Below are 16320 nucleotides of genomic sequence, written 5' to 3'. Positions count from 1 at the left end.
TGTCACATGCACACTTAAAAAAGGATCGGCTGACTGTTTCTCTTTTTCAATGTATAAAATACAGCTCAAAAACACACAAGGTTGGAAGGTGGGTACAGGTGGGCAGGGCTTGGGGCATGATTGAGAGTGACTGCTTTGTTGTGAAATCACAAACTCAGATGTCCTGATGGCCAGTTTCTGAATACAGGGTGTGAGCATTTCTCTGCAGACTGAGCTCTTTAAAACATTCACCGTACTATTGTAGAATATATGTATGATTTTTAATCAAAGAAGTCATAGACATCTCACTTTCTAGAATATGGCAATAAGACAGTTGCGACAAACTGCCACACTTTGGCCCTTTCCTACACAACTCAGTGTCTACAAAGTATACAAAGATGAATGCATTACCAACAGATTCTGTGATATTATTGGCCATCTTCCATTTTCCATCAGCATAGCTAACTTTCATGTTAAACTGCAGCTCGGGAACTTCACACGGCAAGGATAGGTCTGCTTGTGTTGTATATTTTTGTTTGTGTTGTATAAATGCCCATAGGAAAGGCATAAATGAACTAAACCTATTAATATGTCTCAAATGTGTCACCAACATCTGTGGGACAGAACTTCAATGTTGTCCACAAATATAAAGCCAAGCCAAGCGTTTGCATTTGGTGACATAGTCCATTGTTTTTCTGCTAACATGGTGATGGTGTGTTTTACTTTCTTTCTTTCTTTCTTTTTTTTTAAGTCAATGCAAATATTGCATTATATGCAAACATTAAATGTGTTTGAAGTCCCTCTTGTATCAGAAACATCTGGTCTGTAGGGGGTTATCTCAGTTTGGTTTTTCTTATATGAAACTATATATTTTTTTTAAGCTATAACTCTATAAGTGTCCTTATAGAGTTATATCTTTGATATGAACATGTAGACTTGGATGAGTGCAACGGACAGGACCAGTGTATTATTTTACAATATTGTGTTACTCTGTACCATCTTTCAGATCTACAAAAGGTGAGTATGGGAAGTCAGACATCTCTTGAATTGAGATCAAAGTTGGAGAGAGCATTGAAAATGTTGGACAGCAGTGATGCACGATACACGCTAGCAGTTAAATTGGATGATAAATGTGTAATACACAAACACTAGCGACTTCATTAAACAAGAATGTAAATGGAATTCTATCTGTATGGTGCTCAGTTTTCTCTCTTATCAGGCATTCAACTGACGTTAAGCTACATTACACCCAAGAGCATCGAAGTCATTATGCATTTTGCTGTATCTTCATATCAGGCTCCTATCTGTGTGTAGCTTATGTGGATGCCGTACCTGCAGCATGTGTGCTTACAGTGTTTGTGTGAAAAAAGAGAGGAAAGACAAATCAAGATGTGCAATAACTTAATGGGCTGGAGAAGCGTGGCACCAGCGCAGTGTAGTCTGACTCTCAGGGTTGTGGTAGACATGCGCGCGCGCACGCACACACACACTCACACACACACGCAAACTGGCAACACAAAAACACACACAGGCACGCATGGATCAAGGCACGTATTGTTAATTCCCTGGAGAAACTGACCACAAACTGGCTCTGTAATCCAAAGAGGAAGTGTTGGGTCTCGCTGCCGAGGAACTTCAAAGGCCCCAGATGGGACACTCATTTGCTGAAGGAGATTTTCTATTTAGATGCTATTGCAGCAGTGGCACCACAGCAGCACTATCAAACATCTAGGGAACCCAGCATTTGGATTCCTGTTATTGCTTTTTTCCTTCTTCTTTTTTTTTTTTTACTCTCATTTGACCTGTTTCTCTCCATCCCCCTTGCTTTTCGCTTGCTCACTCACCAATTTTTACTGCTTTTTGAAGTTCTAAGCTTGAGTGGGAAACATACACAGTTTGTGGATGCTTGACATAACACTCCACATCAAACAGAATAAATACTGACGATAACTTCAACAGCCAATTTGTTTGTCTCACGCTTTGATATGTATCTCAGTGCCGTGTTGTTTTTAGTCAGAGCTTTCAAGTGTCCCACTGATTCATGTCCTGTCAGATGGTGTCCCTCCCTCTGCTGTCATTTCCCCCAATGCCTCATCAACAAGGTGAATGACTTGAAGCAAAAATATTCATGAACCCTTCTAAAGCACCCATAAGTATGCATACATATGTATATTTGTACATGCATACATACTGTAAATATACGCACACGTGTATAAAGTCACAGAAACACGCACACACATAAACCTGCCTTCCCACTTGGTACAGAGTATTTTCTTTATTCTGTACCAGTGTATGTATATGCATGTGTGTGGGGATCTCTGTATACTCATCTGGTTCCACACAGTCATTACGTCCATACAGACAACTCATAAACATAATTGACTGATAAGGAAGAGGAGACGTGATGAGTTAACTTCAGCTCTCTCTCACACACACACACACACACACACACACACACACACACACAGCCATTTGACCAGGCTCTCTTGGCCTGTGATAGGTTATCACAGGCCATGCCATGCACAAACAAAGAGGCAGACGAGTCTCTGATGAGAGAGGAAAACATACTCAGGGAGTCAAACACAATACATTAATAGTATACCTGTGCGTCCGGGTAATAATCTGTATGCACACATGTCAGTGGTGTGAGTGTTGAGGGATGAAGGAAACAGCATGAAGGAGGATGTAAGCTACAGCAGAGGCTTAACTCTCCTTTACTTAACTCTCCTGTATTCAAGAAACAAGTTTCAGACAACTTTTGCATTGCAGTCCTGCAGGAAGTATCAGCGATTAAATGAATGAATAAAATTCCATACAAGGCTACATGTTGCTAGCAATAACACTTGTGGCTGTGGCATTCAAACTGTCCTTCCTCCTGAATCAGACTGTCCACTCACAACTTGAATTTGTTATTTAAGTGTTAGCGAATGCTGTCCCCAGACTGTCCAAGTACTACAGTCCTGATAAGGTCCAACCTCTCAGGCTTCATACAGTTTCAGATATGCATTTTGTATACTATTATAATGGAAAGCACAATATCCCATTTCTATTTATCATATGTAATTTTTTTGGATAAAAAAATAATCTGTCTGAGGGGCCTGTTGGAACCCAAGAATGTATATGTATGAAGTTATACACAAAATAGCTACATAATAAATAATAAATAATAAACAAATATTCCTTTGATTGATGGTTAGCTCTGGTAACGTCACTAACCTAATAAATTAAAACGCTTCATTGCATTTTTATTTCTTAAGCATCTGCACTTTACTATCAGCGCATCAAATTGCTGCATATACCTGAATGTGTATATCCGAGACCAAACCTACACTTGTGTTCACCAAATCGTCTCCCTGTCAGAGGACCAGGACTTCAATATAACTTTAGAACAGAGACATGGTTTTTGTTTACTTTGTTGTCTTATCTGTGCTGCCTTTGGTCAGTCTCTCAGACCATGCAGGCCTGGCTCCAGCCCTTTCTACAATGCGCTGTGATAAGGATCATATTAACTCAGTTAACATTGAAATACACTGCCCTCAGGTGGACCGTGTCAGAAATGCACATCATTCCTGCACACCAGAGGAGCTGCTTGCCACTGTGGTTATAAATATAACCCTAATATTCTCATCTAAGCATATCAATAAAAATGGATTTCAAATTCAAGATTCATGTGGACTTGGGAGCCGGCAGCTGAATTTGTTCCAACAAACAGCTCCACATTGGCCTGCTCTCTTGTGTCAGTGTGCAATAGTTAGATACATGAGTGCATGCACACACATAAACACACACAAATAATTCCTGCACAAGGTAGGCAAGTTTCCAAGCATTACGCAACACATTCATCATTGCTTGTACACATCACTCTTTGTTCCTGTATAAGTCCAGGTCAGATTAGTATCTGAACTGAGTGACCAAATTATGATAAAAGGCATGTTGGTTTGGGAACACGAACCTACATCTGTGAAACACTCTCTGGCCGTGAATAGCAAATTGTCGGTGATTGTTGTGGATCAGGTGCCGTTCATCAGTGGTATGGTGGTTTGATAGTGAAATGGGATGAAGTAATCAGGTGAAACTAACAGACATGAACATAATGAAAAAAAGAGGTAAACCTTCTCACAGACAAAAGCTGTTTACTTTCTATCCGTCAACATGGGATGTTTAAGTGTTTTCACAGACCACTGAGGTGGCTTCTGGATCCAGGTTGAAATCTCTTGATGTGAAAGGTGACTGGAAAAGTCAACAAAATGTAGTTGAAGGAACAAAACCTTTGGGTTGGTCAATATGTCAAGAAAACATATGAAACACACCTCGATTTTTATTTAAAAAGACGAAACGAAAAAAGCTGTGTATGCCGCCTGTAGGGGAATTTAAATGATGCCACAACACAATGGTGCATCAGTCATGAAAGCATGGTGTGCATACATCCTTATGTTTTTTTTGTGTGTCTGCATTTGTCCTCATAACACCACAATGTGTGTCAACATGACATGAGGTTGATGCAGTGATAGTCTTTCAGCTAAATATTTTATTATTTCAGGGTGTGTATGTGACCATCACCAGCCCTCCGTGGAAGCTAGTTTGTGGTCGTTATTGAGTGGAATGACATTCGTGTGGCAGGGGGGTCAGTGCTACACCTCAGTGAATACAGGGGGGAACAAAGGACAGACAAGATGCAGAATGATGGACAGGGGAAGGTGGTGCTGGTTGGAACTAGTGGAGCAAAGGATGCTCAGCTTTTCCTGTTACCTCACTCAGGATTATGAGAGTCCAGAGGGTTTCTGTGTAGATCTCTGGAGTAGAGATAGGTAAAGGTTTTCCAAAAGAGGAGCCGAGTCCAAGACAGGGTCAGAGGCCCTGGCTCCCCAGACCACCCCGTGTGTGGGAGCACATGAGGTGCCAAGCCCAGAGAGCCACTGCAGTCAGGCGGCACACCGCAGCCCCAAGTGTTCCAGGCGGCCGACGGCGAGCACCACCGGACCGCCCAAACAAGAACATGCCAGAACAGGACAGGAGGGCCCCACACCCCCCATCTACCACCTACATCTCACACCCCGAACCCCATCTCCCATCCACTGGAAAACCACCAAAGTAACCCACCCGGGAGCCCCAGCAATGAGCCCGCAAGCGGACACCGGCGACGCACCCTAAGGGGGAAGGGCTGCAGGAGGCAGCGGGAGGAGGCGCATTAAAATCTTGTGAAGAGAACTGTGGCTGTGAGAAGTAACAGTGTAAAGTGTGTGTGGTGGGCGAAGTGTGATGTAAGTGCAATTTAGGAGACAGGCAAGTGAGAGCCTGGACCCCAGCTGGAGGGCCGCAGGTGTAGCGGCCCAGGGGACCCACAGGCGGGGCGGAGGCCCCAGAGAATTAGGAAGTCCCCAACCAGACCCCCCCCCCCCCCGCACGCAGCACAGCAACAGGGGCACGGCAGCCACCGGGAACCAACACTGACCAGCTGTCGAAGGGTACCACCAGCCTCTCCCCATCCCCCAGGAGGGCTGCCCGCCCCCAGGATGCATGAAGGCTTATCGACATCATAAATGAGAATGAATGCGTAATAAAAACCTGAGTCTCAGTTTCGCAGCAGCCTTTTTTGACTGCTGCTGTGCAATGTTGTGTATTTCAACAGGAGTGCAAGAGAGAATGTTTGTTTTGTTGCCTGCATTATACTACATTGGCATCACGACTAAGGAAGTAGGTGAGTCCATTTTACTCACCAACAGCTGAATCTTCTCTTGGGTGTTTTAAAATGTGTAAAGATGTTGTTCATCAAATATAATATAATATAATACAGAAAGAAACATGGCTGATTTCAGACATTTCTCTTCTGCAACAGTAGTGTACAGCATATTCTGCCTTAGTTAATCTGCCTGGGTTGTAGCTACTCCATAGAGGAAGCTCCCCTCTCTCTCTCTCTCTTATTTCCTTTTGGTCTTGCGACTATTAATGGCAAAAATTAAGGAAAAAGAATCTGAAAAAAACAAGAAAAAAACAACAACAACAACCACAATTCCTGTAAAGAAAAAAAGAGGAAAATTTATTTTGTGTCGTAGTCTTAAAATACACCGTCTCTCATTTCACACTCCATATTGGATTTCTGTATCAGCAGGTTTAATCACAACATTTCACTCTATCTATCTTCGCTATCTTCTGTAAGAATATTCAATTACAGCCCCCCACACACTGATGCACACAAACACAGACACACACAAGCTGAACAGGCCTCCCTAATGTTTGTCGTTCGGGATAAGCTCCATTAGTTTTTATTCAAAAGGCGTGTGTGTGTGTGTGTGTGAGTGTGTGTTGCACACTATGGAAGAACGCGTTTGTGATCAAAGCCGACAGGTCTGTCTTCGCTGGAGGTCACAGGAGGTGACAGACAGAGCAGCAGAAAGAGAGAAAATCTTCAGGCCGCAGGCAACAGCACTTCTGCTCCTGAAGGAATGGTAGAACTCACAGGTTTCTGTTTGTTCTCTAGTTAAGTTCGTGGTCTTCCTTTGTGACTTTTTTGGGGCAAAAAATAAAATGAAATAAAGCCAAGCACATGTTGTCTCCTTGGTTAATGGTCCAGCAAAAAAAAAAATAGCCAGTTTTGAGGGATAGGTTGGTTATATTGTGGGATACTCCGATTGACCAGCTGCTGATCATTATTGTTGGATTGTCATGTGACACCGAATCCCTGAGTCTCTCTGCGCAGCAAAAGCGTTTGGCAACAATAAGTTTTCCATGCGCTTCATGGGATGGGGCAGGTTAGGCATAAGCTTTTTATTTTTTCTTTTAAAGATACATTTTCATGATAACACTATTCAAAAAAATACAACTGTACATATAGTGTTTATCCATTAAGGTACTCAAAGGGACACTTTTTTTTTTTTTTTTAATGAAGCACAAGGGTTCATGTTAACTGTGCTGCTGCAACAAGCTGCCCACTGTTTGTGCTAGCCATGGAAAGACCTATATTTATTAAGCTTTCCAGTTTTCTGTTTTGTGCAATGGGAGATTTTATTTCTATAAGTTCTGCACAATGCTAGTGTATAACAAAGTTCCCCCACCCATCCTTTGATCGGTGTCAGCAGATGCCGAATCATTTCTTTGTCCTTCAGTTCTCTGTTCCTGTGGTAGTTGAGTTTGCAGTGTGACATGTCACCAATGGGCCAAATGCCAGGAGAATGAAACACTTGGATGGATCAGCAAGTATAAGCATTAGGGATGAGAGAGCACACCACTATCCGTATCCGTATCTCTTCGACCATCTACATTATCTGTATCCGTATTTGTACTCAGATGTGATGGGTCTTAAACCAGAAGTTGGCGTGGTTTATATGAAAGTTGTGTTTTCAAGCCTGAAATTCATATGGGTTGGCCAGAAGTTGCTATATTTATTGTAAGCCTCCATATATTTTTATTGACAGCTTAATTTGCATTACACCACAGTAAGAAGAGCGAGCTGACCGGAAGAAAAACCTGACCCGGTGAAGAAACGTGGATGAGAAACAAGAATGAGAAACACGATGAGTGCTTCACGCAGGTTTTTACCCCATAACCCCATAAAGTGGGGCAGATTTTAAACATATGGGTTATAAAAAGCTATTTTAAAATGATAATGTAGTGGTGTGGATGTGGCCTAACTTATGCAAGACTTTTTTTTTTTTTTTTTATGACTATTAGGTTAAATGATGACCTTACAGGGGGAATTCCATCAGGTAGTTGTAAACATCAATGTATGTCACCTCTCGCCATTCAGTGGGATCATTTCTCTATGAAAATGAAGGCAAGCAGAAGGGACAATGAGAAAGACCCACATTTTCATTGTACATTTTTTTCTGCGGTACAGCTAGCATGTTAAAAAAATTTAAGCTAATTACTGGATGGTGTTTTTTAAATTGTGCCGCCGATTATTTTCCCCTCCGGTAGGCGTGGCTTTTGGAGTATGACGCGTTGCGCTCTGTCTCTACGACAGGACGCCCTGAGGAGGATTTCCTTCAGTCCGAGCACGGCTATTGACTCGTATTACTAGTATGGTACTTGTACTCTTCAAAATTGCAAAATTGCTAAATTATAAGTGTCCGTACCGGATACTTGTTTCAGCTGAGTATCTGACTCAACCCTAATAATATTATGCCCCTAGTTCAACCTTTCTTTACAAATTTATAAGCAACACAATGGCTCTAATGTAAGCAAATTAGTTTCTGCGATGATTTCCATTGCAACTGGATTATTAAATTAAATCAAAACTTAATCTAATTTGAAAACCCTAACCCAAACCAAATGTCACTGAATGTATTTCATTGAAGTATTTCTGATATATATAATAATTTAACAAATATGTGACTTGGGATAGCAAATACCTGGCTGAAATGGCCGCGCCTTGGTGTGTACCTGAGTTAAAAGGGATGATTTAAGAGACCTTTCCAGAACAACATCATTGAAATTGATTTCATGGCGCGCAACACTAGCTTCAGTTATAGTCAACACTAGATACGCTATTTGGAAAACTATAGCTTTGTCCCATGCGATGGGTTGCATCCTTTCAAGGAGCCTTCCAAATGAGACAGTCTCATAGAGCAAACTGTGACGCATTAAGTGTACCAACTCCGAAGGATGTGACTCCTGAGCTGTGACCCAGACATTGACCTGGCAGGGCACCGGCCTGATTGCCAAACACAGAAGTTTTACTGGGTACAACTTGGTCGAAGATGTTGGAATCCTTTTTCGTGGCATTTTGATTGTGCCAACTGTCCACTCAAGCACTCAAATCCTTCCTCATAATATTTCTATTGTTTCAGCATATGAGAAAGAGCCAAACTCAGATACGCATACTTCTCATCTACATCCAGACCCTAGGTCACTATGACTCTAGGTGCAGATAATAACCAGGGCTTTGACTCTTAATGCTGGATGAGAGTCGCAGCACTGATTCATTTTCTCACTATGACTTTCTATGTATTATTAGCCAATGGTTAACATAGGGGCGCATTCTTTAGCTCATACTTCTATTCAAATTCATAACAAAGCCATGCAGTTATGCCATCTTTAATCAGTTTACTTGAATGGGCAGCAAGAGTTGGAATTTGAGGCTGAGTTCCCACATTTGTAACATACTGATGCCTCTTGTACATCCTGAGGACAGCAACATGCCGGGACAGAAATGATCCTAGCATTAACGAATGACATTTCCTGATTAAGATCATTTCAACCATCCATGTCAATCTGGGCCATCACCTGGCATTTCACTCCCAGTTACACACATTTACGCTTGTTAATTACACCTCCTTAGCTGTGCTTCAGTCCTCAACATGTCAGGTTCACACAGGCATCTTACGTGAAATTAGTCACAATGGGCAAATCATGTTGTGTAAATTATATGCTTGTAAAAGATGATCTAATCGACTTTGACTGATTGAAATTCAACAGCTAATCTGAGTTGAACTTTGGGGAAACCAAAACAAAACCCACACACACACACACACATACACACACACACACACAGTGGAGACGTCATCGAAGTCAAAGAGAGGATTATCATCATTTTAATGCAACTTAAACATTAAAACCATCTAATCACCAAAGGAACATGAATACCTTTTCTCAAACAATATCTATTATCCAATGTAACAAAAGCTATTGTTTCCCACAATGCACAAGTCTTTCCTATGTGGAGAGACTATCCCTGTGAAAGACTGGGCTGGTAGTATCAAATACACAGTTAACACTGCACGTCAAACCCTCGGTCATTGGATCCAGTGGATAAATCACTAAATCATGCCATAATAGCCGCAGACTCAGCTCTTTCACACAGACCACATGAAAAGGGAAGGAGAGAAAGAGGGAAGTCTGACTTCCATGGCCCAGGCCAGCCAGACAAAAGGCTCTGGAGCAGAGCTGCCCCGGGTAAAAATCATATGACACTGCTGCACAGGAAATCACCCAAATTGCCCATTGTCTGGAACAACATCAAAATCCTTCTGCCTCCACAGAGGGGCAGGGGGAGAGAAGAGGGAAGACGGATGGAGAAGAAGAGAAAGTGCGAGAATGAGAGGTGAGAGAGAAGATGGAAGACTCTGTTTTGATGTTCACCAAATGGAGCCAAACATTCCAGGTGCAGAGAGCTCAATGGAAAGGCTTTCTTGCAGTTAAAGCAAGCCCAAAAATACTGTGCAGCGTCCCATGTATGTGTATACATGTGCCATCTGAAGCTTGATAAACAGTATTGGCTCTGGCTGCATCATTCAACTGTAAAAATAATATTAATATTTGCAAAGCAAATAATATGAAAGAATTAGAAATGCTCTCCTCAGCCTAAACTGCTTCTGTCTTCATCAGGACTGACTGATCTCACTAACCCTCTGTCCCTGGCTCTGGACAGCCCTCCCCAAATGCCAGTCTGAGCTGATCATCAACAATTAGTGTTGTCATTATCACTATAACAATAACAAAAAAAATACTTTTCCAATTACTTTGGCTTTTCTAGTTGTAATCTAATTAAAAAAAAAATGCTTTGCCTTATAATCCTAATTTGCACACTTTGCTTCCAACATGCAATTTGATTGAGCTTCAACACATAAATAATTCCAAACATTCAGCTTGGTGAAAGGATATTTTTTTTCTCTTTACACTAAAATCATGAATATAAAACCAAAAACATCAGGTTTTATATTCATCACAATGAAGACAAGTCTAGATTACTATGGCAAACATGCACCAATGCCTTTATCCAACCTCTGTTTGTAGTAAGGTTTATCCTATAGAAACAGAGAAGCCAGAGAAGTAGGAAACCTGAATAAGAAAAACATGGAGAGAGTTGGAAATCTACAGGTTGTGGGGACAGTGCAAGCACAACGGTGGAACAAGTTCAGTAAAAAAAGATGATCTGTTACCCCCAAAACCCTCTCGATGTATTTGAACAGGTGAGTACAGTCGACCAAAGACTGATGTGATGTGCAGGAAGGCAGTCAGCCAGCCTGTCAGGTTGAGCCTCAGGCAACAGTGGCTCTAATCTATTCACCTACACAACTCATACAGACAGACAGCCCAGCTTTGGCCTCATTCATACCTCATCTCACCCCAGACTCTGGGAACAACCCCCCACCAGGTTTTTGTGGTTGTGTCTCCGCTTACTATTGGCATTACCTGGCAACGGCTACAGTAAAAAGACCATATGTGTGCCCAAACACATGCAGAATCATAGTTTTGTTATACTGAAAAAAGGCTTTTAAGTTACATTAAAACAATACATGTACAAAAAACATACAAGTCTACAAATGTTAAACCAGCAGGACTATGTAATCCCTGTCTGTGTTAAGCTTCCACTAACCAAGCATTGTTTCACTGTTTGTTCATTTGCTTATAAAAATCTTGCAAACAATAAACAGCTTTTCTGAACTCTTCCCCTTTGACAAACTAACATCTCGGTTATTAGAGATTAGGATGCGGATTTGCTTCAGTCTGTAATAAGTGTTAGCATGTGATTACCAAAGATAATCCACAGAGGAGCCGGGAAGGGGCTCCACAGGAGGCTGTGTAAACAGACTGTGTCTATCGTGAGTTTATCTGGTAAGTCTGAGAGTTCGGGCAGAAATGATGAAGCCTCGTCTCAAACACCAACTGAATGTTGAAGGCAATCCTGGACCAAAGAGTCAAACATCCTTGCTCTTCGTTGGGATCTATATCAGATCTGACCATAGAGGTTTGAGTCATGGTGGTTGTGCTTCAGTCAGTAGTGACTGTTGTTAAAACCTGACTGTTGAGCCGAGAGGATGCTTCCAGACACCATCATGAGGTGTAGTTCTAAGAAATGTGCTTCTAAATGCAATGACTGGCACCTAGATGTCAGCGCACTTACACCAGATGGCACATACCAGTGTATCTGATTACAAGTATCCTTATTACAGAATGTCACATTTTCAATTAAAGCTACACAATCTGCGAATAACTATTTTTGGATACATGATATTGGTTAGAACAATATACTTTCTATTTCATATTCACTTTTATTCAGATTTTTTCAGATCGTGATTATTTTTGTTGAAGATTGTTCAAATCAAGAATGTTGATTAGTCTAAAGAGTATATTTTGCAGGCCAATTCACCTCTGGAACATCAAAACACTTAGTGCTAACTAGGCACTACAATGTTGAGACATGTTGAGACAAAAAAACCTATCATTATTTTACATTCATGCTTTGGGAGGATTAATTGTGCTGTCAAACAGGCCTGCTGCTACCTGAGGTGTTACAGTAATTTTTTTTTTTTTTCAACTTTAAAATGATTACATTGCAAAACTTAATCGAGAAAGAAAAAAAATCAGTTTCTGTTACATCGAGCTAAAAAAGTTCAAGCATACTATTCTTCTGTCTATTTGCTTTCTTTAAGGGTCAGTGGATTGGAAGATTTTGATAATGTGTTTTTAATCATCTTTACAGAGTTTCTGAGAAATGTTGAAAAAAAAAAAAAAATCCTGAAAGGAAAGCTTTCACGCCGTGTCACAACCAAACACAACTGGACATAGTGTGATGTGTTCTTTACTGCCACTCCGCCTGATGTGTCAACAGTTTGTCTTAGCTTCACAGTCAAGATAAACATAATGGATACAGACAAAAGATAAACTGCGCTTAGCTTGCTTTGCTAAATCAAACTGGTGCTTTGAGCTTTGCGTGTCAGAGGAACGCCTGTGCATGAGCAACATCATCAGGTTAGTGTGTTAGTTTCCGTATTGATCGGCTTTTAACTTGTTGTTACCTGCAACTAAAAGTGTTGCAGTTTTTATATCAAACACTGGTATTTTCTTGTTTGTTTATTTCTGACTTACAACAGCTTGAGAAAGTTTGAAAAAGTATTAATTTAGAAATATAGTGGTCAGAATTAAAATAGATTTTCTGATAGAAATGTCTTCATGCCGGCCAAACATCAAGTCCATCAAATGTTTACTTAAAGATCTGAATGCTCGTAGCTTCAGTTTATTTGTGATCAAAATCTCAGTGTTCTGCTAATTTTTCCTCATGACCACTCTGCAACTGTCATCATTTCAACCAATTAGATTTTGGCACAACCTTAAGAGACAATTGTTGCAGTAAAACATTAACCGGTCCTGGTGATGGTCTCACTCGTATTTAGGGAATGCCTGAATGCATGACTCAGCTCCTCTTTTGGGACACCTTCCACTACCCATCCTGAGTGAGGTAACAGGAAACGCAGAGCATCCTTCACTCCACCAGTTCCTACCAGCACCACCTGCTTCCCTTCACCTGTCCATCATTCTGCATCTTCTCTGTCCTTTGTTCCCCCTAATATTCGCTGAGGTGAAGCACTGCCCTCCCTGCCACACAAACATCACTTCAAGCAACAAAAGATCAACAAACCAGGGAGGGCTGGTGGAAGTCACACACATGCACTGAAATAATAAAATATTTTGCTGCAAGACTACAGGTGCATCCATCTCATAAGAATTTGACACACCCTGTGGTGTTAAACTATGAGAACAAATGCAGAAAAAGCAAACAAAAAAAAAAAAAAAAAAAACATTAACGGCTGCTGTAAGTTTTCATTCCAGTATGTAGTTAACACCACCCAGCTCCACCCCTCTCACCTCCAGGTTTCTTTGGAAAAGGCTGTCCAACGAGTCCTTCGACTATTCTTCCACATCACATCTGCACTGATCCTTATATTTCCACCTCCACCAGGGTTCAGACTTCATCTCTGGTACGTCCCTGTGTGGACCATGGTGTGTACAGCCGTAAAATGATAACATCACAGTTTTCCTTTAGCTCACAATATATCAAAGAGGTCAAAGCTCTTCTTTCCATTTAACATTGTGGCACTGGCTGCAAGTAATGTTTGTCAAATTATCATGCATAATAACATCCAGTGATAAAGGCGTCACACTTACTTGTGATGCAGATTCTTTCGTAACTGAAAGCACAACACGGAGCTGGACAAAAATTAAAAATCAAAAAATCATTGTAAATAAACATTCCGGCCCATAAAGAGATGCCTCGGCCAACAAATCATATGCACTAGAAATAAACCAACATGTTCTGGTAGAAGAACCAACAAAAATCACATTATCATCTTTATTATTTTTTTTATTCTTGTTAAATGTGTTTCTGTGAAAACAAAGAAGCATAAACAATCATTCCTACTGAAATTGCATATCCTAATATCTGCATTAGAATCTTTTTCAAGGACAGAAAGAAAAGACAGATTAGTCCCTGCAAGAGTGGGAAGAAGCAGGCAGAGTATCATAGCGTTTTTTTGGAGGTTTAGGAGTGAACGAGAGACCCCCCCCAACCCCCATCTCTCTCTCTCTCTCTCACACACACACACACACACACACACTCCTGTTAGTCCTTTTCACTATTATCTCATGTTGTCATCTCCCCCTTTCAAGATATGGGGATCCTGTGGCAAGACCCCAGGACCTCTCTCTTTCTCCAACACACACACACACACACACACACACACACACACACACAGTAGACCAGTGTTCTCCCCTGGGGGGCTTTCCAAGATGAAAGGAGGAGTGGTGAAGGGGACTAAAGGAGCAGATAAAACAGGTGAGATGACCTCGCTCATCATCTTTTCTCTCTGTTCTCTGCCCTTTTCCCACATTAGCTTCCAGCTTTGGTGTTTAATGATTAAATCCATTTTCATTTGTCTTTGGTTTTTTCAGACAATTTCATTGACAGTATCTTCAAAGCTTCGTCATCCAGGTCAAAATCATATATTTCTAAATTTAGGGTCATGTGAGAGATTTTTGGGTTTGGGTTTTTTTTCTCCTTTATACCTGTTACAGGTTTGACAAAAACTAGTAAGTGAAGGCAACAAAGAGCTTGAACTCTTTTTTTATAATTACATTCATATCTTGTGGTCCTGTAAAAAAATTCTAAAATATAATTCAAGGAAGAGCGCACTGAATTTATGTTTTATGTTAAGTAATAGACGCTGGGTGATTGTGCAAGGTCTTGCATCACGAACTTGAGGGGTGTTTTCTGCCAAACACTGCCACTATGTGGATTGTTAGATTCACTGCAGAAGGACAGGCCCGGCATAACTGCTATAGTAATAAGAATTATATTTTTTCCTGCTATCGTTGGTGTTCTACATTAACATGATATGAATCAAATCAAACTTAATCTGTATGGGACTTTTCATGTCAGTAAGCAGCACAGTTCTTCACAGGTTGAAAACAAAAGAAAGAGCACAAAGAGCAAATAATGCAACGGCATCCACACCGAGAGGCTAAGTGAGTACATCAGATGAAGACATGTGACGTGATCATAAATAAAGGTTTAAAAAATCTATCTAACATGGGATTAGGCAGTATAGCAACATAGAAAGACTAATAATAGAAATATAAGTAGAATTACATAATAAAAAATACTATTTAGTTAATCATATACTAGATAGAAATTGTTTCTTCAGAAGTAAAGCTTGATACAGTCTTCTACTAAATGTCCGTTCACCTCGGAGTTAACAACACTGCAGAACCTCTTTTTCTGACACAAATGCCTCACAGGTTTTTTTTTTTATTTATTTATTTATTTTTTTTTATTAAACCAGGGTCAGCCTTTTTCAGCTATTTCACAACATTCCCCTGGGAAGCACAATCTCACTGTGGGTTTTGTAAGCACCAAATGGTGCACATGCCGTAGTTTTAAACATTTATCAACACTTATAACAGCATTAGAAAGACGCGCTGCAGAATTTGGTCCTAATTAAATGTCTTTTTACATGATGTGACATGTAAGCAGAAAAAAGCGAAAAAAGTCGCTAAGGCCATCACACGTATTAAAACTTTTGAATTAGCTGCTGTTAAATCTGTGAAATGTACTTAAACCAACTGTGCAAAAGAGTCCATTTTGCACCAGCCTTGAATAATGAATATGTAAACATCATGTTAATACTCTAACTAATTGAGGTAGACCAGCATATATTGAGATCATCAGTAATATTTAAAAACTAATCTGGATACAATTTTGGTCATTTCCTGACTTCCATCGTTAGTGCAATGCATTATATCCTATTTTACTGGGGAAGTGGCAATTAGTTCTGGAATACTTTTTATAATACAATGTGGGATACTGCTTAATTCTAAAACACAAAAATCAGCCATAACGTTATGACCGCTGACAAGGGTAGTGGTTATCATGGCACCTGTCAGTGTGAATGATATATTAACACTTTTTAACATTTGGAACTAAAGCTCTGTGGGATGATCTGTCAGACGACCTTCTGTAGCTAAAACTGCTTAAGAAGTTCATGCCCATTCTGACTGAAAGGTATCAGAACATATCACAGTTTGTTGTGTATGTTGGGTAGCTGAAAACTGATGAGGGCGTCCATG

This window comes from Echeneis naucrates, chromosome 17 (genome assembly GCF_900963305.1).
Source record: "Echeneis naucrates chromosome 17, fEcheNa1.1, whole genome shotgun sequence".
Lineage (NCBI taxonomy): Eukaryota > Metazoa > Chordata > Actinopteri > Carangiformes > Echeneidae > Echeneis > Echeneis naucrates.
The sequence above is the reverse complement of the archived record's forward strand: the minus strand, read 5'-3'. Positions refer to the sequence as shown.